Here is a 26,349-nt window from a genome sequence, read left to right on the forward strand (position 1 = left end):
TCTTCTATCTTTTGTCTTTTGTCTTCTCAAATGATTCACAAACCTCTATTTATACCATCCGCAAATAATAATAACTTGATCAAGTCGGCCTAAAGACCAACTAGTTCATGAAACGTGTAACGGTAACATGTCAACTCAAATCACTAAGAACAACTTCCAAAATGCATAAAACATCATGCGACCCTCCTGGAACATCAGACAAGGCACAAGAAACATAAATCAACGATCTGCAAGTCAACTGGACCAATAATGAAACATCAGACTAATTGGTAAGAACATATCAACTAGACCAATAATGAAATCAATATCTCACCGAAATCAATTCCAAATGCCATGAAACTTGAACATGATAAATACAACAAACTCAAGGGAATAAATCCAAATCCACAGTGCTAAACTCTCAAACAAGAAGAAATGACATGATCTCTAAGCAATTCCACTGCTAACTGCTCAATCGGTAAGAACCACACCGGTGCTCCTGCATCAGACTCTTGGGGTTAATTGAAAAGTGAGTCCCATCACTTGATCTGTTCAGCGATCTGAACATGTCCACAAGTCACCTCAACTTCCTCTCCAACCAACTGGTGCATAACCGGGTCTTCCTCCAACAATAGGTTCACAAACCAGCTCTGATACCATTTGATGCAGTCAAGGTAGGGAGATCCAATGAAGGACAACCCATCCTTGTAGCCTAATACAAACACTATGCAGGATATACCGGTAGTTGGTAACACAATGCTAGAAATAGCAGAAAGAATAACCGGTAACATCACAAAATAGATAACCGGTAAACAGTATAAACAATTCTTATAACAGATTGAAGAATTACATATGCCACATGCTGGATCGTAGTCGAGGATACAAACAATGCTTACACCACAAATATAAAATCCGCAAATCATCTACACATCAAATCGGCTTCCAGAAATAATTTGTTGGTTCAACCCTAATTCGGACCTCAGCCCTTCCAGCTTCAGTCCACTAGACCAAAATCTCGCCAGTTCTACATCTTTGCTCGATCTATAAACTCTGTCTTCTATCTTTTGTCTCATGTCTTCTCAAATGATTCAGAAACCTCTATTTATACAACCCATAAATAATAATAACTTGATCAAGTCGGCCCAAAGACTAACTGGTTCATGAAATGTGTAACGGTAACATATTGACTCAAATCACTAAGAACAACTTCCAAAATGCATAAAATATCACGTAGTCCTCCGGGAACATCAAACAAGGCACAAGAGACATAAATCAACGATCCACAAGTCACAAAGATCAACCGCAACTCGATCCAACTTCGTTCAACACACTGCAAGACTAACCGGTAAGAACATATCAACCGGGCCAATACCAGAACCAAATCCAAATGCCATAAAATTCAAACACAATAAAGACAACGAACTCAAGGGAATAAATCCAAATCCACAAAACAAGAAGAAATGCCATGATCTCCAAGCGATTCCACTGCTAATTGCTCAACCGGTAAGAACCACACCGGTGCTCCTGCATCAACATTTCTTCAAAGGTATTTATAATTACTAACAATTTTAGATGATATAAAAGTTAGAAGAAATAAAAAACAACACTAGTCAATCTGAGAGAAAAAAGAAACAAAAATGAGGTTAGATCCTTGCATGGATGATAAATTTGTGGATACAAAAATTTACCTTGACTCACAAAATTGACCCTTGATATATTTGTGGATACGAAAAAATACCTTGTCTCACAAAATTGACCCTATCTATAGTGTAGTTTTGACATAGAATAAAAAATAATTGACATATATAGTAAACTTGTTTCCAATTTTAAATCATTACATATTTCAAAATCTTCATAAGGCACAATTGGACTACCACTACATTTGCATCCTCCTTGATGAGATATATTATTTCTAAAATCAAATCTGATTATTCAACACACCAAGTAGAAAAAAAATACTACATGTCTCACATTGGAAAATTTTTTCGTTAGTCAACTAACTACTCTTGGCATTATCACAAACTATTCCTCTTAGCTATGAATGCAACCAACAATTTGAATTAGCATACAAGTTATTGTGGAAAGAAGGAAAACGTACTTGATTAATAACATTGAGATAACACTTTTTGTAAATGTTTCCAATGAGCGAACACCCTTATAGTTGGTTAAACCATAAGGTGTGTTTGCTTCTAGCATCAATGCGCATCAATGCACCAACCATTCATGTAGCACTTCACATACACATAAAAGAGACAAACCTTCTTCTTGATGTCAAGATTTATCAAATTAAAAAATTCACATTTCATTCATTATGTTATGATCAATGGTATTAGTTTTATCAAACCAAGCTTGTTAAAACACATCGACAATAGGTTGCACAAAACATTCCTATATGATAATCAAAGTCCATTCAATTGTTTGTTAGTTATGCTTGTTCTTGATATCAGACAATTGCCACCTATAATAGACATTATAATGTATGTTGAGTCATCAAATGGGATAATAATTTGAAGCAACTACTAGATAAATTGGTTACAATGGAAATACATTTTTGATATGTACCTTTTTGATAATGAGCAAGTTACATTATGTTCATTAATATACATCTTTGCAAGAAAATGTTTTGGTTGCACTACATAACAGACAACTATTGACATGATGCATTGCTAAGTAAATAGGGGTTAAGACAAATCCAAATTTTAATTACAAACAAATAAATACAAAGTTGTTGTGCACTTAACAACAAGTCATGCTAAAGTTAAAATTTAAGGTTTCAATTTTAATGATGTACTGTTCCATTTCTTTTGCTATTGTTTACAAAAAAAATGAGAGTTAACCATTTGATCCACAACTCTTTGTTGTCATGAAGTTTAGACTTTACATTGTACAAATTGCCTTAAAGATGGCTTGGGTACTATTGATCCATAAAACACGAGCATCAATCAACATTGGGATCACAAAATATTAAGGTCTTACACTCACAATAGTTTCACAAGTTGGAATATTGTCTAATCTACATATCTCCCTTACATTCTGATTTTAACAATATGCCCACACATAGAACAACATGTATTGGAATCCTTCAAAAGAAAGAGGAGGAATGTCTTAAAGCAATTTTGACACAAAATTCTTGAAATCCATTTTGTTACTCTCATCATATATTAATTTGGGGCATTATAATATTCTACAAGAATAATTTTCCATACTAAAAAAAATAAGGAAACTTAAATGTATTTTTTTTCTCAATATTAATGATATCAAACAAATAATTCCCATGAGACAATTACAAACAAAACATTCTTCTTACAATTTCTACAATTCCTTGTAAGATAAGTTATTAAGATGTCTATTAAACCATCACATATAATTGTTATTACCTTATATATACTTTTTAAAAACATATTTTTTTTTTTACATTTGTATATATATATTAATTAGTCTATAAATTATCTTCAATTAAAATTGTTAGGGAAGATGACCCAATAGTTGTGCACCCTAACTTCGCGCTTCTCAAAATCCTACGTGGAAATTTCAAATCACTTCGGATTTTTTATAGCGACTTACTTGGCAAGTCCTTTGCTTATAACTAAGGTTTCAGGGCCACATCATCAAATATGATGCCACATCAACATGCTTTTTGCGAAGGTGTCCAAAACAACCCCCCCCAAAAGTGAGACCAATAGGTATGCAAAATGGCCCCACTATTTGTGCAGCTGATGTGGCATCACATGATTGGTTACTTTTGACAACAAATGGTATATTTCATTCAATTATTGGTACTTATTATACAACTATTGGTGCAATGTTGTATTAAAGTTGGACATTAAATCAACAAGTATGAGGTTATCAAATCAACAACTTCCATCACAAGAATTGAAATGCACTCCACTACCGAATCCTTTCCCCTATTTTTTTTTTTTACATTTAATATATTCTATACCATTCTTTACACTACATAATCTTACTCCAATTTTATTTCACATTTTATTTCACTGCAGTGCATCTACATCTTTTTATCCATCATCATGTCAAATTTCCACTTAAAATAAAATAAATTCATATCAACTAAAATATTTTCAGATTTTTGTTGGAGCAACGTGCGAGCATAGAGCATAGGTAAGCTTGGTGCTATAAATTTCAGAAAAAGATTTCAAATTTTTGAAACATAAATTTTGATAGAGTTTTTTAATGGGCGGCTCCTTTGAGTCACCCGCGGAGGAAAGACATGCTTGTTTTTTGTTGTTTTTGAAAAAACACGTCGTCCGTAACCAACCGAACGGCTATCTTGCACGTGCGAGGATGTCTTTCATTGTACCGTTGGCCATGAATATCTGATAAGGGCAGCATAGGAATGGGTCAGGTAAAGCAGAAGAGGTGATAACGAAGGAGCGGGAAGTGCAGAGCAGAGGCGGTGATAGCGAAGAAGTGGGAGGTGCAGAGCAGAGGTTGTGATGTGGACGAACGGGAGAAGCAGAGGAGATGAATAATTTTTCTTTTTCCAGGCAATGTATAGCAGTTTCTAATATGTGTTATCTCATACTTCTTGCAAGAGGAAAAATGTCATGGGTAGACTCTGTTTATGTTATTTTCTTTACATTTCATGTGGGGCGTTGTAAATTTGTTGGAAAATTTTTGTTGTGAGAAATTGATATTGATGCCTCTAAATCAAAGATTCTTTTAAAGGGCCCTTTCCATTCACCTCAACCTGGTGCCTCCTCATGCTTGACATTTGAAGTGGAATCTCCCATGGCAGCTCGTCAACTAGCTATTCCTCATTTGTCAAATTCCAGTCTCTCAAATAAGCACTGATAAACCATAAAGTTAGGGGACAGAGGACCAGGAGGATTTCCAGGTCGTCTGCCATCTGAGGCTCCTTGAAGTGTCCTTGCTGTCAGACTGAATTGTTATTACTACCCTTTAACATGGAATTGGGCATTTTCTCTGGATTTTGACCCCATGCAAAATAAGAAAAATAGCTAAAGAGCATCATGCTTTTTTAATGATAAATCACATTCATGTTATACTTTCTATGTTGTTCATTTCCAACAAGGCAATTTGAGATTTACTTACACTTTTCTGGTAATTCATAATTTATAAAGTTTTTTAGGGTTTTAATTCTGCACTGGGTCTGTGAAATATTATCAAATAATTTGGACCTTTCTAATACATATTTGAACAAAATGAAGAAATATATGTTTATAGAGATTGAGACAATTCTCATAAGTTTATGTAGAATATAGTCATTAGTCAATGTTAATTAGTAAATTTATCCTACATTTAACTTGAAGTTATACTGTAAAGTTAATCACCAATGTTGTTTTGTGAATGGCCAGCTTGATACAAGGACCAAATGACTGTATAAAAAATTAGGCATAAGATTATTTGACTGGCAGAAAACAGCATTATGTTTGATTTTCTTTAGCTTCTACGAACATATTTTTATGTTTTTGAGTCTTTGACAAATGTAGGTATACAAATAGGGTGTTGTATGAAAATTGTACAGAAACTTGCTTAAATATTTTTAGTTTTGTAGGCTTTGGTTACAGATTTACAGGGACAGAACAATGTTAATTCAAGTCTCTTACTTATTAGTAGGTTTTGGGGATTGTGAATTATCAATTTGCTTGGGCTTATCCCTCTAGTTTCTTTGCATTGACATCCTCAATTTCCATAGGTGCATCTTTGGATTTTGGGTTTGAATCTTAGCACTGTCATCCCTATATTTATGTTTCTTGTTATCAGGGCCAGTTATTGCCGTAGGTGGAAGAACAGGACGGTCAAATTCATTAGAAGGAAGATTAGCTATTAGTATTTCCATAAACTTGCATCATTTACTTAACGAAGGAAAAAAATAAATATTTGTCCTATGGAGGATGTGCCCAAATCAACCTCGATATCATGTACTGAAAAGTAAGTCCAAAATAATGTCCAAACTCCTTTTTGTGATGGTCTCATAATAATAATTCATTAAATGTTAAACTAAAAATTAACAACTAGAAAAGTAAATTTGTAATTTTACAAACCAAGCTGAGAAGTGTCATCATAGACCAATACAATCTATGTACCATAGTTCTACAAATCCTTGTTTACTTCTAGGTACTAGCATACTCATAGTATGCAAAGGAAATATTTTATTCCTTGCAATGCAGAATTATATTATAGTATACTCCTTTTGCACATTAGTCAACTCATACTCAACAATAGATGGAGTGTTGTCCTCCTCTGCAACAAAATATAAAGGTCAGCTAAGTCAGTCCTACACCCTTTATCAACAAAATGTATGGATCCTCTAAGGATACCTATCTTTTTTTGGTGAAAGACTATGGATGATCCTTCCTACATAAGATTCGTTGCCAAAGTATGGAAACCGAACACATGAACACAAGCACTTGAAGTAACACAGAAGCACACAAAGAAAAGATTTCAAAGATTAATTAGCCAAAAAAGGTTCTGGAAAATCCGCACAAAAAGGAAAAACATTTGTATGATAGATATAAGGTGCAGTTGGCTAACATGATAGAGAAGAGGTACATTTTGTGAAACGACAATACATTAAGAAAACAAATTAAGAGACATATCACGTATCAATATAGTAGCATTGTTACATGTAAAGCTTTAACCTTTCAAGGCCAGGAATGGGGGACAATAAATCATTGTCCTTAATCATTGAATCTCCCACAACTTCAATTTGAAGCACTCCAAAGCATTATGCATAAGGCACTCAAAGGTGCTCCTTATTCACTCATACATGAGATTGATAGCCAAGTGATTGCCAAATGGGTGTTGATGAAAATGGCAATGATAGTAGTGATCAATGCCATGGTTTGTAGAGGCAATGCAACTATCTAAATATCAATTGGGGCTTTCTTCATGCTATCATAGTGACCTTTCTTCACCTTTCGACTTAGGATTGTGGAGGCGAAGGTGAAAGTGGTAGATTTGACATTGAGAGGAACTACGAGGGTCATGTACCACCCTAGAGAAGATATCAATAATCAAGAAAATTGTCTTATTTATAAGACTTGGTGATTTTCTGTAGGAAGCCAAAGATTATCAGAAAAATAATACAGTTGATGGGATGTTTCAAGAAGAAAAGCATTTCATTTAATCATCTAAAGGAAAAATGAATTACTCCTGTCTTGGCTGACCCTCTTTCTTACTATGCAAGATAACTGATGAAGATTAATGTTGATACAAGTGCATATTACATAAATCCTCAAAGGATGTTCTCTATGATAGTAAACTGTGGTACAAGTAATAAACTAAATCAATTATACAAACCTAGTACAAATAGGCATAAAAAAGCACGGAAAAATAGTCTAGGAAAATAGAGTCATAGGTTTTTAATATTTAGTAAATGGGTGGTTAATATTGGGCCATTATCTAGCACTCTATAGCTAATTTTTCTACCTACACATCTTCTCTCCATGTACACCATTTTATAATGGTATACTTGTAACCTAAACAATTTGCTTTTGGACCTTTGTTGATGAAGTTTTCTTTTGTGATGATTTTGACATGTAGAATTGAAGACTATTCTTTGAATTGTTGCCTAGCATTCAGGGGTTGGACCTGCCACATGGAGTGCATCTATCTCGTGGTTTCATGACTACAAAGAGACAAGGATTTGCTACATATATTTATTTTGAATCCACATGTAATAACCACCCCCTTATTTAATTTTGAAATTTCACAAATGAAACCACAATAAACTCAGAGCAGTTGAACATGGAATAGAGTTTTTCTACTACTACAATTTCTAATATGTTTGGCAATATATTATCTCTGCTGTTACAAGGTCTATCATGATGTTTTTGCTTTGTATAAACTCATTCCGTTTCCAGGTTTGATGCATAAATAATATAGGAAGAAATACATAACACCAAATTCAACATGCTGATAAAACTAGAATTGGAAAGTTTCTTTTCAAACAACATCAATACATGAAATCTTTACATAAAACACGGCAACATCAAATACCTTGACATGACAGGTCGTTTGTTTATGGACAAAGCTGAAGTTCAAGGTGAAGGTTGTTATATGGATTCATGGAAAGTCTGCTACAGAAGTGATGGCTGTTGAAACCCAACTGTAAGAGACTGCAAAGTATAACAACAGTATGAAATTTGTTTATATTTCATTGCTTTCAGCCTGGAGCTCTATCCCAACTTGCCACTATCTTCCTTCATGCCCAACAAACATTATTACACTCAACTGCTAATAAACGAAGTGAGAATTTGACCGAAATTTAACTCAGACCTGCATGGAAGGGAACAGTAAGCTGCTATGATGCAGGGGTGATACATTAAACATTTCCTATCCACCTTATTCTTAGCGAAAAAACACTTCCAAACAGCAGTAATTGTCAATACAAGTCCGGGCACTTAAAAAAGGGGCAGAAAATGCACTCAACGTCTAAATAATCATGTCAGCACCTAAACAATTGCCTGGTCATTGGTATGGCCCTGAGCTTTGAAGAAATGTAGATAGGATAGGCTTTTTTTATTAATTATTATGTAGTAACGAGCTTGTGATTATTATTTCTTGTTGTTTTTTCATTCACTCTTTAATTTCTATTGTAATATTTTTCCTGTAGTGTGAAAGCTATAGTTCTCATCATGTATGTATAGTTTCTGTAGCAAGTTACGATATTGTGACCTTCTCACAGCTCTTGTAGCAGTTCGCACAGTTTTTGTTGAGGTTTATACTCTTGTAGCATTTTTAAAAGAGTGAGTTTTTCTTATAAAAAAGTTGCTGATTTTGCTATCCACACATCTCTTGTCCATACGCACCATTGAATAAATGGTACACTTGTAATTTAAACAATTTGAATTTGGACTTTGTTGATGAAGTTTGCTTTTGTGATGATTTTGACATGTAGAGCTGAAGACTATTGTTTGAATTGTTGCATAACATTGATGGGTTGGACCTGCCACATGAATTTCATCTATCTCATGGATTCATTACTACACAGAGGCAAGTATCTGCTACATCTATTTAGTTTGAATCAATGATATACTGTGGGATGAATCCATAGTTGTGCTTGTTTTTTTTATATTAGTAATAAATGTAATAAAGTTCAGAATTTAGGAAATATTCATTGTGATTTATGTAATATTTGTTTGTTATTGTATTTGTTTTCTTTTGGGTTACATGACTCATTGATTGTAAACTGCTTTAGAGGACTGTTGCTACTTTTAGGCCAAAGCTCAAGATTGTTGGCGCTAGTGCATATCTTCAAGATATTAGCATTTTTCAATCAGCAGGTATAACAGTCGTAAATTTTTTTATAATTTTTGAGGAATCAATTCAATCCGAACTAATTTTCTTGTCTAAAAAATTGGTATTTTCAATCTGGGGATATGTTTGATTTGGTAAGTAGCTATGTACAAATTGGTGGACTTTCAGGCGCTTTCTCAATAAGGGATTTATTTGTGCAGAGATAGAATATAAATTCTCACAAACAATGATGAAATTTTCTTGAATTAATTTGTAGGAAAAAATACGAACCAGTCAAATTAGTCTGTTTTGTTTGATTTCTAATTGATTATCCGTTGGTGTTGAAGTCATTTGGACTGGGTATTGGCAAGATGTGAGTATCATTGCAAATGCAAACCTTTAGGCTTTCTATTGGGACTTTTCTTAGCTCTCTTGGCTTTCTTGGTTGCTATTGTAGGTGTTCTTGTTTGGATGGTGAAGCAATACTTCTTAGTTTTTACTGCTTTTTATGGTTTTACTTCCGACACATTTATTTTTCCAAGTTTTCTTTTGGATATGTTTGTGAAAGGAGTTTTTTATGTATAAAATGCCCTTCTTGAGCATGATCTGAATATTGACAATTATGGAACAGTTATGCTACTTATATTTGATATAACTATCAATATATAAATGTATCTCATATGTCCAAAACAATGAAATTCTTAGGATCTTCATAGAAAATTCACAATAGTCACAGTTTGCAAAGCTCAACATAAGTCCTTTTCTGTGGACAAGGTAACAAGTATGATAAAGAATAGAAGGAATTTGTAGGCTTGGAGTCTTTCGAAATCGAATGTTCAATTGAATGTCCAAACAAGAAAATCGATTGAAATTACTTATTCAATAGGTTTCTTATTTTAAGGTAATAAATGGATTCTATAAATGGGGCTGTTCCCAAAGAATACAGCTTGGATATAACTTAAGAACTGAGAAACTGCATTAACTACCCTTAACTAGGGCATAGCAGGGCTAAAATGAGATAAGGAAAACATTAACAGTTTAGCGTAGATGTCTGCATCTAGAAAAATAACAACCATACTCTTAGAACCCTTATACACAAAAACCTGAACTCAACAAATATGATACCGATGCACACCATATCTTGCAGAATTATGGCAATTATCAAAGTCATTTGGATTGAGTATTGGCAAGATGAGAGTAAGATTGTGTTGTGACGTTTTCACACATCGCCCCATTGCAAATGGGGACCCATGTTTTTTTTGCTTTTTAGGGTTTGTTTTCTTGGTTTTTTAGGGTTTTGTTAGCTAGCCTTTGCATTTTGAACGTCGCCCAGGGGATCACATAGGATAGCAAGTCCGGCTTGAGTGATGTCCTGATCCTGAAATTTGGCTAAGTCTGGAATGCCCTGATCCTGAATTTGACTAAGTCTGGAAACTGAAAAAACCTCAAAAAACTAGATTTTGCTATATAACTCCTGGAGGTCTGAAACCACTCTCAAACATCCTGAAAGTATATATGGAATATAACTTAAAGTATAAGTGAAGGAAATGTCACTTATACTTAAATGTTATATTCCATAAAAATTATCCTGATAAAGAGTGTGAAAAGTCAAATTTCGCTCGTGTCCTTCTCCAAGGGTCCAGAGCGAAAAGCGCTCCTGTCCCTCTCCAAGGGACCAAGGCGAATCGCTCGTGTCCCTCACCAAGGGTCCAGAGCGAAAATGCTTAGTTGAGCCATTCCTGACCTTGTTTGGACGAATCGAGACATCAAAGGCATGGTGAAGGACGAAATGAGCATGATAGAACATCCAGACTTGATCAAAAACAATGAAATGATGAAGTTTTTGCCTAGAGGGTCAAATTCGCTCCTGTCCCTCACTGAAGGACCAGAGCGAAATTCTTCATAAGGTACGATCTGGGCAAAGATCAAGCAAGTTTTATGTTTGAAGGTAAGAAAGGAGATGAATTGAACCCATTGAAGACAAATTGAAGATTATCAAACGTCAACAAGGGACCCAAATGCCCAAGTTCGCTCCTGTCCCTCAGGCAGGGACCAGAGCGATTTTTGTCTTAGACAAATTTCTCGCCAAGTTACAATGAATTTCAAGGCATGGATGAATGAAAGAGGACATTACGAGACCGTTGAAGATAAATTTGGAAGTTGGCGAAGTGTGATGGAGACTACAAGTACAAATTCGCTCCTGTCCCTCTCCAAGGGACCAGGGCGATATCTTAGTTATGTTGCCTTTTCCTCAAATTCAAACCACTCCAAGTCAAGGTGAGAGGTGGCAAGGACATTTCGAAGCATCTCCATCAAGCGCAAAGCATCAAAAATTGCCAAAGATGAAGGATTTGCACCAAGACATCTAATTCGCTCCTGTCCCTCAGGAAGGGACCAGAGCGATATTTCCATAAAGGCATAGATTTCAAAAGTTAAGCAAGTGTCAAGCGACCAAGGGGATCAAAAAGACTACGTTTTACACGATGAGGACAATTGCAAGTTGGAGAACGCAAGCATGAACCCAAAGACTTGAAGTTCGCTCCTGTCCCTCTCCAAGGGACCAGAGCGATGTTTATTATATTAGCCAAATCCCTCAAAAATCACGTTAAGTCAAGGTTTTGCGGGGTCATACAAGGTCTAAGATGTCCTTTGAAGATGATATACAAAGGTTTTTGACGTCAAAATGTTATCAATTGAGCCAAGGAGCCTATATCGCTCCTGTCCTTTGGACAAGGACCAAAGCGATTTCTATTAAAACACTCATGCTCCTTCAAAATCAAGACAATGCAAGGGTGGGCAAGATCGAGGACGCCATTTGAAAGATAATGAACGAGGAACAAAGGTTGAAAGGTGGCAAATTCTAGCTAGAACACATGGATCGCTCCTGTCCCTCTCCAAGGGACCAGGGCGATATCACATCTTAAAGACATTCCTTCGCACAAACAAGTCAATCAAACTTGAAGGACCCAGCTAAAATGCCGATTTGAACGTAAGGATCAAGATTTTGGACGTCAAAAATGCAAGGATCAAGACCAAATTGATGGATCGCTCCTGTCCCTCAGTCAGGGACCAGGGCGATGAGGTACGTATCTTTCATCTTCAAAATTTGGCGCTCAAACAAATATTTTTGAATCTATTTTAAATGCTAAAATTCGATAAATTAAAAGATTCAATTAATTAGCATTTAAATATTGCGTTTGATATTTATTAATTATTTTTGCCTTTGTAAAAATCGAATTTGGCAATTTAAAAATGAAGGCATTTAATAATTAATTATTAATTTAATAAAAATCAAAGGGAGCGCTTGGTATTTCATTGTTTTATGAAAGTCGGCCTTGGTTTTTTTAATTAAAAATGGCTTTTAATTATCTTTGTTTTCACCAAGTCGGCCTAAGGTAATGCATGAGGAAAGTGCTTATAAAAGGAGGTGTTTATTTCATTTTTAAATCATTATTCAAGCATCCTCTTTCATATGCGAATTTCAAAGGGAAGGTGCAAGCATTATCAAAGGAGTTCGAGTTTCAAGTTAGGCGAACTTGCCAAGGACATTGAAGAACACATCAAAGATATCCCCAAGGGTAGCGAATTGACAAAGAGGACGTTCATTATCCTTCAAGATCACGTTGAAGCCATCAAATTTTGATTTTTGCCTAGGCAAATTCTTTATTTTGCATTTTAGAGTTAAGCTCTCAAGAGAGGTATGGCGATATGGATTTATTGTTTTGATTTTGATTTTTGATCGTCATAGCCTTCAAATTTTGAATTTTGAATTGTAATAGCTCAATCGTTTTTTAGGAAATAATAACTCAAGGATTTATTATGAAGTTTCCTAAAAATTAATCTAATTTATGTTATGTATTGCAAAATCATGTTACTAATTTTGAAATGTTGTGTAGGCATCAAATGGAGATCTCATCAAGGAAAATCAAGCCGGATCAAGGACGGTCTTCGCCGGGACGATCAAGCAAGGGCAGGAGTGACTTCTTTCAATCCAACGTTCCAAGGCGAGGTACATCATCCTGCACATCAAGGACACAGGGAGTTAGAACAAGGGCTCGTTGAAGAAGTAAATAGTTCCAGATGAATTAATTGAAGCAAGCTTCTCAACAACATCAAGTTGAATATCTACCAAGCTACAAGTGTCAGATGAGGTGGCGTCCTAGTCATCATTTCTCCAATCAGTGAGGTCCACCTCAGCATGTCCAGATTCAATGTACTTAACTCATGGAAGGTGGCACAAACTCCGATGTACCTACCCCGGCTATCCATTGGTCGATTTTTCTAGAGGGGACATGTGTCCAAGCAATACAATTTTATCATTGGTCAAGCATTAAATGTTATGTAATGGTTGTAACAAACCCTAATTAGGGTTTTCATTGTAAAATCTTGGCCATTGATCTTGAATTGATCTAAGCCATCAAATTGTATTGTGGGCACTATATAAGCCCTGACATTTCATTTGTAAATTTAATTAGCAATTGTTGGAGATAGTATGTAAATAGTTGGAATAGTTAGAAGATAGAAATAGAATAGCAATTAGAGTAGAATAGGAGGACAAGGCAAGAAATTGTTGCCATTGATTGTAAACAAACTCCATTTTCATTGAAGTAATGGTGAAGTGTGTCGTTTCTTGCAATTTGCATGGTTTCTTGTTGAGTCTTCAATCTTAGATGGTAGATGCTTAGATGAATGGAGGAAATGTGATTGATTGATGGTGGAATTTGTATATCCATACTACTAGCAGTTTGTTGATTGCAGACTCGCCTTGTGTAGTCAACTGGAATCATTTAGCTTAAGCTCAATTTCAATTTGTCGCCTCTTCATTGATATGCATCAACTTGGATGGTGTCTATGCCTGCGGTGATGATTTGAACATCATAAAGCTTCCCTTAGAAGATCGCACTAGTCTTGTGTAGATGTTCCATTGATGTCAAAACAAGATCTAGTTAGAGTTTCATCAAAAATCAAGTCATTGCTCCTACATTCTTAGTATTAGGATTAGATCCTCTCTTCGCCCCATCCTTTTTCATTTTTTTTAATCTAAGTTAGTCAGAGCCTGTGTCCAGCAAAGCAGATCGGAAGTTCAATCATCACATGTAAGTCCCCTTGTGATTCCAGCAAATCACATCATACCACTGGAGCTTGTCCACATGTAGAGACCCTACTAAAAGGAACCTTGGAGTCATCCTAACTGATCCTTTATGCGAATCTTCAGCAGTTAGAGACTTTTTCTCAAGAGAGGATAAGATACCCTTAGGTATTTTATTCTGTGTTAGGCTGTGTACAAAATACACGTCAACAGAATTGGCGCTAGAAGGAGGGCAGAGCATTTGAAAGACCGATCTTGTCAAGTCACATCGCATTTGAAGAAATTTTCAAGAGCCTTTTACCCTCCTCCACGCTCGACAAAATTGAAGGAGCGAACACGAACTCTTGAATCCAAGGAAGATCAGTGGAAAGCTTTTTCTCAAACACTCGACGGAAGGTGATCGTTGGGTCGTCAGTTGGACTTGCGCAAGAGGGAATCAGGCTGGAACCAGTTGAACGTCCGAGATATTCAAGATCTCTCTTATTCCAGAAAATCCAAAAAAGGTGAAAAATAGAAAATCCAAAAAAAAGTGAAAAATAGAAAATCAAAAAAAAAAAAGTAAAAAAATCAAAAATCAAAAAAAAAAGAAAAGATTTCTTCATGGAGCGGCAACAGTTTCACGAAGAGCAACAAGTTGATTTTCTTGAAATTTGGTGGAGGTTAGATACACAACTTTATCCACGAAGATTGTCCGAGTTCGCAAGACCAGGGCAGTGTCGAGTTCACGAGACAAAGGAACATGATGAGATGCATTGCTTGAAGTACTTATCAAGGATGGAATCGGCAGCACAGGGAAAAATCTTCTTTTGGGATGTCCCCAAGCGAGAAACAGAAGAAGACAATTTCAGTGTCCCAGAGACTAAAGATCCTCTTCTAAGCTTCATGTGGATGATCGAGAGTCAACTCATTTTGGATGGCGAAATGCGTTTAGAAAACATATTGCTGCCATTGTGGTGTAGAATTCACAACTCACCTCACTCTGAATTTACTTGCTCAATATGTGAAATGGCTATCAATCAAGTCAGAAACCAGTTTGGAATGCCAACTTTGTCCGAAGAAGAGTGCATCATGAACGGATCTTGGGGTGCACATCTCGCAGCCGAATTCAGGAGAACCTATGAACAAGACATCGTTCCAACATCTGAATGTGAGAAGGATCAATTGTACGTTGACAATACAAATCCATCTGATGATCAATGTATTACAATGGATAGCCCGCCATGCCTTGCACCTGAAAAAGAATACCATGAAACAAAAGTTGAAGAATCAGTTGAAAATACTCAAACAATAACAAAGGAAAATCCAGGAGTTGAACAAGCAATTAAAGGAGAAGATGACTCATTCCTTGAAGAATTCTCGTTTATGCTACAAAAGGAGATCTTTGAGATTGAATTGCAGGAGTTTTCAAATGGCCTCATTGAAGAAGACAATCAAGTTGACATGTTAAGTGAGCCCAGATATGAAGAACAATTCAAAGGGGCGCTTGAAGATTTCATCCCCATTATACTATTTGAGGAAGCATTGAAGGATCTTGTAGAGGAAACGCAAATGGAATCACTGCCAAATTTTTTTTTAGATAAGCAAGTTACTGTGAGTGATATGATCCACCATCAGCTCCGACCTCCTGATACTATTCTTGAAGGAGAAAGGCCACTTGAGATTAACTTTGATCCACTAGAGGAAATGTTTGAAGCTCAATCCATCAAGGAGACTCTCATTTTTGAAGATATGCTTACAATATTTCATGAAGATGCCTGGTTTATGCAAGATGTTTCAATGAAAACAGAGAAACTTGAGCTATTCGAAGGGGCGCTGAGCTTGTTTCAAGAGGAACTTCCTAATCAAGATCAATATGTTGTGGATACTCGTGGAATGATTCATCACCAATGGCGACCTCCTGAAGCAGCTGGTGACCTCGCTTCCGACAATACAGTGCTGTCTGAGCCTAAAATATGCCAGGTTGTTTCTTTCCTTAATTCTAGCCTTGAAAGTTATTATGATTTTGATTATGGGGATTTTGGGAAAACAACTTGCATCTGGATTGATCATGGTCCTAATGAATTACCCCAATTGATCATTTTGAGTGAAAATTTGCTTGAGTATGAGAAATGCATGGTGAGAGTTTGCCTTTCTATGTTTAAGGATGAATTTGCCCGATTGAGAACCGTCACGTTTGCCATGCTCCTGTTGCACAACTTGAGAAATCATATAAAGTCATGTACATATTTTGCTTCTTTGAGTCGTGTCGAGTCTAGGACTCTTGTATATAGGTTTAGAGTAGGTTTTCTTTTCGTGTTTTTAGGTTAGGGGTTTTTTGAGCCTTGTTCTTAATTTGCCTTGGGTTATTTGACTCATGATCTAGTGTGGCTCAGGTAGTTTAGTTGTTTGCCTTCTTTAGTTGTTTGCTTTGGTGTGCGTTTTAGTTTAGTCTGTTTTGAGTCGGTTTGTCGGTCGGTTTGCTTTAGTTTAGGTGTCTTGAGTGGGAGCCTCCATTTTGTGAGAAGGGTGTTTGTGTTGTTGCTCACACACTGGCAATATCCTGGGTCTTATGTTAGACTCATTTCTTAGATATCTATTCATGAAGTGCTTGGAATCCGAGGTTGTTCCTCTTCAGCTTTATCATCTGATCAGGACCTGTATTTGACTTGGAAGGGAATCATTTTCTGTGTCTTGATGCCGACATCTGTTGATTACTATATCTTCACACATTAATGGACTCCGAGTCATTATGGTTTTCAGGCAAAGCTGTGATTGGTGAAAAATCTAAAATCTGGCTTCAGCGCCACCGCAATCCTCAAACCCTAGTAAGCTTCACTGCTTACGAGCCAAAGGAATTGACGAAGAGAAAAAGCAATATCAAAGGGAAAAAATAAAAAAAATAAAAAAATGATATGAAATGAAATATCAAAATTGGCTAAAGGGAATATGCGAGTAACTCCATCGGGGCTATAGACACCTGGCTGGCAATGGAGCAATGTTCGTGAGCTTGCGGCGATAACCTCGTCGGGACTATAGACGTCTGACTGGCAGCGAGGCTCTATCCAGGATGCTTTTGAAGTTCAGATAAACTACGTAGCTAATCACAGGGGAACCTGAAGGTTATATTTGTCTTGTCGAGCGGAATGAATACACTTGCACACACTTGGGTAATCAAAGACTAAGTGTCTGGATTTGGTTAGGGGTTCTCCTTCCACTTTGAGTACATTTTCTAATCTCCTGATGAGCTAGGATGAATTTTCCAGAGGTTCTAGGTGTCGATTGAGTCTTTATCTCTGAAATGTTTTTTCAACATTTATTCAAGGTGGCGCTAGATGTTGTGACGTTTTCACACATCGCCCCATTGCAAATGGGGACCCATGTTTTTTTTGCTTTTTAGGGTTTGTTTTCTTGGTTTTTTAGGGTTTTGTTAGCTAGCCTTTGCATTTTGAACGTCGCCCAGGGGATCACATAGGATAGCAAGTCTGGCTTGAGTGATGTCCTGATCCTGAAATTTGGCTAAGTCTGGAATGCCCTGATCTTGAATTTGACTAAGTCTGGAAACTGAAAAAACCTCAAAAAACTAGATTTTGCTATATAACTCCTGGAGGTCTGAAACCACTCTCAAACATCCTGAAAGTATATATGGAATATAACTTAAAGTATAAGTGAAGGAAATGTCACTTATACTTAAATGTTATATTCCATAAAAATTATCCTGATAGAGAGTGCAAAAAGTCAAATTTCGCTCGTGTCCTTCTCCAAGGGTCCAGAGCGAAAAGCGCCCCTGTCCCTCTCCAAGGGACCAAGGCGAATCGCTCGTGTCCCTCACCAAGGGTCCAGAGCGAAAATGCTTAGTTGAGCCATTCCTGACCTTGTTTGGACGAATCGAGACATCAAAGGCATGGTGAAGGACGAAATGAGCATGATAGAACATCCAGACTTGATCAAAAACAATGAAATGATGAAGTTTTTGCCTAGAGGGTCAAATTCGCTCCTGTCCCTCACTGAAGGACCAGAGCGAAATTCTTCATAAGGTACGATCTGGGCAAAGATCAAGCAAGTTTTATGTTTGAAGGTAAGAAAGGAGATGAATTGAACCCATTGAAGACAAATTGAAGATTATCAAACGTCAACAAGGGACCCAAATGCCCAAGTTCGCTCCTGTCCCTCAGGCAGGGACCAGAGCGATTTTTGTCTTAGACAAATTTCTCGCCAAGTTACAATGAATTTCAAGGCATGGATGAATGAAAGAGGACATTACGAGACCGTTGAAGATAAATTTGGAAGTTGGCGAAGTGTGATGGAGACTACAAGTACAAATTCGCTCCTGTCCCTCTCCAAGGGACCAGGGCGATATCTTAGTTATGTTGCCTTTTCCTCAAATTCAAACCACTCCAAGTCAAGGTGAGAGGTGGCAAGGACATTTCGAAGCATCTCCATCAAGCGCAAAGCATCAAAAATTGCCAAAGATGAAGGATTTGCACCAAGACATCTAATTCGCTCCTGTCCCTCAGGAAGGGACCAGAGCGATATTTCCATAAAGGCATAGATTTCAAAAGTTAAGCAAGTGTCAAGCGACCAAGGGGATCAAAAAGACTACGTTTTACACGATGAGGACAATTGCAAGTTGGAGAACGCAAGCATGAACCCAAAGACTTGAAGTTCGCTCCTGTCCCTCTCCAAGGGACCAGAGCGATGTTTATTATATTAGCCAAATCCCTCAAAAATCACGTTAAGTCAAGGTTTTGCGGGGTCATACAAGGTCTAAGATGTCTTTTGAAGATGATATACAAAGGTTTTTGACGTCAAAATGTTATCAATTGAGCCAAGGAGCCTATATCGCTCCTGTCCTTTGGACAAGGACCAAAGCGATTTCTATTAAAACACTCATGCTCCTTCAAAATCAAGACAATGCAAGGGTGGGCAAGATCGAGGACGCCATTTGAAAGATAATGAACGAGGAACAAAGGTTGAAAGGTGGCAAATTCTAGCTAGAACACATGGATCGCTCCTGTCCCTCTCCAAGGGACCAGGGCGATATCACATCTTAAAGACATTCCTTCGCACAAACAAGTCAATCAAACTTGAAGGACCCAGCTAAAATGCCGATTTGAACGTAAGGATCAAGATTTTGGACGTCAAAAATGCAAGGATCAAGACCAAATTGATGGATCGCTCCTGTCCCTCAGTCATTGATGAAGAAATGCTTGAGAAGGTTGCTACTCCTTTTAGGCCAAACTTCATGATTGCTAATGTGAGTGCGTATCTTCAAGATATTGAACATTGTCACAATCAACAGATATAACAGTTGTGCATTATCTTATAATTTTTGAGCAATTGAGTCGTTGCTAACTAATTTTCTTTTCCTGAGCTTTGGTTTTTCAGCTTGGGAATATCTTATGTAAGTTGATGGTGGTAAGCATATAGCCATGTACAACTTGGTTCACTTTTAGGCGTTGTTCTGTAAGCGATTTATTTGTGCAAAGATAGATTATAGAAATTCTTATAAAGTTATAAACCATGCTGAAATTTACTTGAATGATATAATAATGTAGTTATATTTTTAAAGAAGCCTCGAATTAGATCGTTACCTCTTGGATGGAGAGGAGGGACCACTATCAAGAAATGTTGGCAATGGTCTTTGGTGTTTCTATTCACTTTTTTGGTTTAGTTTGTATGTCCTATAATTTTTAAGCTTCAAGGAAACATATAAAAGATAGGTTAATTTTATTGTTATTTATTTAGTAACGAGTTTGTGATTATTATTTCTTGTTGTATTTTTGTTTGCTTTTTAATTTCTATTTTAACATTTTCCCTGTAGTGTGAAAGCTATAGTTCTCCTCACATGGTTACAGTTTCTATAGCAAATTATGATATTGTCTACTTCCAGCTCTTGTAGCAGTTTAAAAAGTCTTGTAACTTCTTTTAATGAGTAATGTGGTTCTTATGGCAAAGTTTGTAATTTTACTGTGCATACATTTCTTCTCCATACACAGCATTGCATAATGGTATACTTGTAACCCAAACAATTTGAATTTGGACCTTTGTTCATGATGTTTTCTTTTGTGACAATTTTGACATTTAGAATTGAAGACTGTTCTTTGAACTGTTGCCTAACATTCAGGGGTTGAATCTTTGAACTGTTGCCTAACATTCAGGGGTTGAATCTACCATAAGGAGGGCTTCTATGTCATGGATTGGTGACTGCAATGAGACGGGTAGTTGCTATGTAATTTTATTTGTAATCCATCCCATACTGTATACAAGAATCCATAGTTGTGCTTGTTTTTTTTGGATGTTAATATTGAATGCAATAAAGTCCAAAATTTAAGAATTATTTGTTGTGATTTATGCAAGATTGAATTTTTATTTTATTTGTTTTCTTTTGAGTTCCAAGATTCATTCATTATGAAATACTTGATATGACTGCTATGTTTTTGAGGACAAAGCTCAGGATTGCTGGTGCCAGTGTATATCCTTAAGAGATTGACTATGATCACTTTTGGCAGGTATAACTGTTGCATATTTTAGCATAATTTTTGAGGAATTGAGCCATTCTTAACTAATTTTGATATCTGGAATTTTAGTATCTTAAGTATGGGTACATCTTTTGTAAGTTTATGTTGGATGACATGGCAGGTAGCTGGGCACAATTTGTGGAGTTCTAGGCACTTTTCAGTAAAGGATTTGTCTGTCTAAAGTTAGAATATATAAATTCTTACAAACCATGATGAAGTTTGCTTGATTTAATTTGTTGAGAAGAAAGTGTCAACCTGGCAAATTAATAATTTTTTTTTCTTTTCGATTATCTATTGGTGTTGAAGTCGATTGGATAGGGTATTGGTAAGATGTTAGTAAGATTGCAAATGTAGGCCTTTAGGCTCGCTATTGGGACTTCCTTTAGCTCTCTTGGCCTTCTTGAATGCTGATGTAGGTGTTTTTATTTAGATGGTGGATCAATAAGTTTAGTATTTATCGATTATAGTGTTTTGACTTCCGATATGCAACATTGTAAACTACAACAACATATATTATTGTTGTAATATTTATTTGTTATGAATATAGTCTTCTTTACTCCTATTGCAAACCTCAATTAGATAAGACTCATAAGAGCCTTTTCCTTATATGAAGTATCTTTGGCCTATTAAATGAAATTCTATAGGTTTTCTGCCCTTTTTGACAGTTTAAATTTCTTTTGCAGGGGAGTTATGCCTTGCTTGCATTGAATTTTTTGGGATAACTCTTTTTCCTTCTACGGTGAGTGCCCTTACTCGTGTAATTATATTTGATGGAAAATGTCACTGCTTTTTGAGGATCTTTTGGGAATGACTTTTGGAAGGAAGTTCCTTTGCTGCTTAATGTAAGGTGGTGCTCATGCATGTTTGCGTGTATTAGACATCATTGGTATCATTTGTATAACTGTGAAACTCTTAGAGATGGTTTATTTGTTTCAGGAACTTGCTTTGCAGACTGTAGTCTTTATGGAACATGCAATTTGTACAAAGTCTGTGATCTTTAACTTGGTTATACAGGGATTGACTGCTCAATTGTTGTGATCCATTAATTTTTAACTTTTTTTCCATGACTAGTTTCTGTTTAGCATGATATTTGCCAAATGGTGCATTTAGCAACGAAACCATGCATTTCTTTATGCAAACAAAGTTCTTACAATTTTCAATTAGCTAACAGTGCCCTCTTTTCCTTACATGAATTAATATAGAGCTTTGGTAAATTGTGTTAATTGTGTTGCTGGTTATAATAAGTAATGCAGGCTACATGGAGGCATTTGTGTTAATGGTGTTTGTAACTGCCTAACTGAAATAGGTCATTTAAGACCTTCCTAATTGCCCCAAATTGATTAATAAATACTCAAAACTGCTCCTCAAATGTGTTCCTATCTTCAAGAGGTCTTTATGCAGCTATAAAGACACCTAAGAACCTTCATTACTCCCTCTGACTGGGTGGTATTTTTGTTTTCTTGGACTGATCAGGATTGCTTGGCTGCCCACTTACTTATATCGTATATGCACTGTTATAAGACCTCCTTCTCACCTTTCTAGGACTGTTTGGCTTCAAGAAATCAGATGTGAGTAGTATTGTATCTCTGCATTGGTTTTTTGATATCACTGTGAATACTCCTATCATGCATCAACTGGTTGTTTTGTACTATAGTGGCTTCTTGATTTAACTGTCTTCTCTTATTCTTGATGCCTGTCTTTCATCATGCATCACGTTTCCTTCATGTTCTATGCCTTCAAGCTGATTTTTATTTGGTGGTGAAGACTGTCGTATCTTGTTTCCTGTTGACTGTCACCTATAATGTGATAGCTCTGAGTATCCTCCTCCTCTTGATGTCTTTATTTCCTGTAATCATATCCATTTGATCACCAAAAACTGTTCTATCTGTCTCACAAAGTGACCTTTTAATGCACCATTGCGTTCATAATTTCTATCCTAAAAAGGACTTCACTATAACACTCTTTTTATGCCGAAAGTCTCTGTTCTTTGGACCTATGTAATAGACCTTTATCTATGCTTGAGTAATGATATGACTGAGTTTCTCTTATAGGGACTGTCATCTTTAATGGGGATCCGCATTCCATACCTGCCTTTAGACTATCTTTCACGAGGCTTGTCATGTGCTCATGACTGTCACATGTGATTCTTCTATGATCTCCCAAGGACTGTCTTTGCAGTATTCACTGTTATTACAGAGCTTCATATCTCATTATCCCTGCTCAAGTTTGGTGTGATTGTTCACTTTTGACCTGTAGCCTCTTGCCACCCTCTGTAACCTGTATAAGGTCCTTTTTGTGCATCTTGGGACTGTTTTGTAGGTTATCTTTTGCTTCTGCCTTTAGTACTGCTTCTAAGGGCTTTATTTTGTGTCCTTTAATTAATGATCTTCATTCAGACTTAATATCACTGTGAGTATATCATCTTCTTCTACATTCTAAACTGTTGTAGACTTGAAATGCTCATGTTTTGTCCTCCTCCCAGTGACTATTTTCTTGGATTCACCAACCATAGCCAAATGTCATTCAATACACCTTGACTTAAGAATTACCTTACTTTCACCGTGCATATTACTTACATCCCTATCATATTTGAACCTTCTTGTGGTGAAATTTGAGGTATAAGAACTATTTCTCACTGTGCTTGATATCTATCTTTGTGCACTTGAGTTGAGTGTCTTCACTAGTTTCTGCCAAGGTTTTAAGTTTGCCTTCTGTTTTAGGCTTTTAGCCGATGCTAAGGAGGATTAGTGAGGATGCATGCATTAGGAATTTCTGTGAACTCACTATACCATTTTGAAATTGTCTTCTCTACAAACTGTGCTGTTCACTCATCATTTTGTCAATGACAAAATTTCATTGAAGAAGGGGAAGCAAGGACTCGAAAAGTTCATCGGTTCTGAGTTGTTCCGTAAACAATGTATCACTGTCACATTTTCCTGCCCCCTTGGAGTCTTCAATTGACCTATCGTTAGCTTTGTCATTGTCATGGTAGTGCTACTATGGAACAAGGACCGGCACTAACTGCTTACCCTCAAGATGCGATCATAAACTATCCCCAATCATCTTAGCAATATCCAAGTGGTCTAGTAATCTGTCTCTCCATTATCCTTTATGAAATTTGCATTCATGTCATTGCTGGTCACGTAGCTCCTTGAGATTTGTCACACCTTCAGCATGCTTATTTGCGACAGTCACAAATTTATTAACGCTCTCATTTTCAGTGTGATGTGTTTGATCTTGTGAGTTGAGTATTAGATACCTTTAGCTGTCCTTCACACAAAGATTACTGTATTTTCATGCTATGCCTCTCAAGGGTTTCATTTATGAATCTAATCTATTTCCCCTTCTCAATGTATCTAGCCATTTCTCAAGCTTTAGAACATATTTAATCTCTTTCTTCTGTGATTTAGTAATAGGGATTCAACATTTGTTTGTTTTCCATCATCTTCAACTGAGCTTTCATTATGTTTGCATTTTTATAAATTGTTCCTTTGATGGATTCATAAAACCCTGCCCTCAATCAGTAAGACTATCAAGCATCAATCATAACTCTTTTCTTCCTTTTATACTCTGCCCTTAACCATTGTCACTTAGCATGCTTGGCCATTGTGATGATTCATGGCTTTTGCTCTCTTTGTCACTCTTCATTACTTCAAACTGTCCTTCTACATCCATATGACTATCATTATTGGTCTTTTGAAAATACCTCCCGTCTTCATACCTCTTCTACTATGACCATGGAACTCTTAAGCACAATGGACTGTTCATTGTTACCATAACATTTGATGTTTTTCCTCTATTTAGCTGTTGATACAGTCTTGTCCTCAATTACTAAGTTTGCTGGTTTGCCTTCTCTACCATCGGGGTTATTGATCTCTTTTTATATCATTCTTTGGCTTTCTCATGTATTGATGTGCTCTTAGTTTAGATTCAATTTTGACTTCAAATTCCGAGTGCTGCCATTTGAAAGTACTTGATTTGATTATGTATGCTTTGGTGAGGAATTTTCATGGCTCCTCCTTAACATGCTTTATCATTGACACACTTTAGGAACTTTTCTTTCCATTTGCCATAGGACTGTCCAGTTTGCTTGGATGAAGACTGTCATCTTTGCTAAATGCCTAATATAATCTGTCAATGACCCCAAAACAAGCACTTTCCTTTATTTTGAGTACCCTCACACCCTATTAACTATTCTACCTCCTATCACTGTCAAATGTTGTAGAAGAGTATCTTGAAATTCTTTGGGCAACGACCTCTGTCTTTTCTTAGTAGGAAGTATTTTATTATCCTTTTTACACCATAGACAAGGCCATCATCATGCTTTGCTTTCCTATACCCATTGTCAACGGTGGTCTTATGACTACTGTCACGCCCTTTAAACTGTTCTGCCTCCTATCATTGTCACATGTTGTAGCAGAATATCTTGAAATTCTTTGGGCAACAACCTCTATCTTTTTTTAATAGGAAATATGTTGTCGTACTTTTTCGACCATAGACAAGAACATTAGAATGCTTCACTTTCCTATACCCATTGTCAATGGTGGTCTCATGACTGTCATACAATGGTTGTGTTACGTCTCTCTCACATGTTGTATAAACAATATCCTTAAATCCATTTCATTTCTCCTTGTTTAAAACCCCACTGGAGAAGACATTTGTCAACTACCATTTGAACTTTTTCTTACCACCTGTGACTGGAAGATTGTCCTACATATACATCACTGCCTCTTCATGAAGTCTGTTAACAAAATGCCCTCTCTTGCTGCTCACAACAATTTATACCAAGACACTGTTCTGAAGAACACTCTCATTTGGTCATTATGAACTTACTCATAACACACTCAAAATAGACTTCCTTACTAACATGGCTTTCATTTTCCTTTCTATTTTTAGGCATTGACTTGTTATAGAGACTGAGATATAATAGAATATGAAGGAGTAATCCAAGAATATGATAGACTATGCAAGAACAGGGCATTATTCCACAATAAAAGAGGATTTGATGTAATGTCCCTTACTGGTACTTAACCTAATCTGTGCTAAAATGCTCGTATTATAACTCTACTGATAACAGGCTTATACCGTTCATGGCAAGCGGCTCCAAAGAACTGGCTGCCTGTGCTAAAGAATTTGCCATTTGATTGTCTGACTAGTTTATATACTGAATATTGAAGGCGTCAAAACTCTCAATAAGGTCCTGTTGATGTGTTTTTTATGCACAAAACATTTCAGAATAAAGTACCAAGGTAATTTACCCTCTCTTGAACAAAATCACCTCAGATGTTAAGAATGAGATCAACTAAAATGATTCCAAGGTTTCTACATGTCAGGTCTTGACGAGTGGGTAAGTTCAGTGGTTGATGTGAATTGTTGTGTTTCACTTGGGGGCTTATGCAAATGTTTGGATTATCATGAATGATGCGGAATAGGTGTGCTGACAACTTAAGATTTATCAATAAGGCTCTGGATTTACTTTTTACTAAGAAAGGGGGAAAAAGAATAGGGTTCAAGAAATCTATTCTAAACCTAAGAATGTAGGAAATGATGAATGGATTTAATGGA

General features: G+C 36.4%; 1 long non-coding RNA gene across 1 annotated transcript in view; it reads left to right on the top strand.

The window, feature by feature from the left end:
• The first annotated feature begins 19,460 nt into the window (after window positions 1–19,460).
• LOC131858699 (uncharacterized) overlaps window positions 19,461–26,349 on the top strand; it is a 44,307-nt gene continuing 37,418 nt past the window's right edge. Inside the window, exon 1 of the long non-coding RNA XR_009359043.1 lies at window positions 19,461–21,523. This is a non-coding gene — a long non-coding RNA (uncharacterized LOC131858699). The remainder of the gene's footprint in view (window positions 21,524–26,349) is intronic.

This window comes from Cryptomeria japonica, chromosome 10 (assembly GCF_030272615.1).
Source record: "Cryptomeria japonica chromosome 10, Sugi_1.0, whole genome shotgun sequence".
Taxonomy (NCBI): Eukaryota; Viridiplantae; Streptophyta; class Pinopsida; order Cupressales; family Cupressaceae; genus Cryptomeria; species Cryptomeria japonica.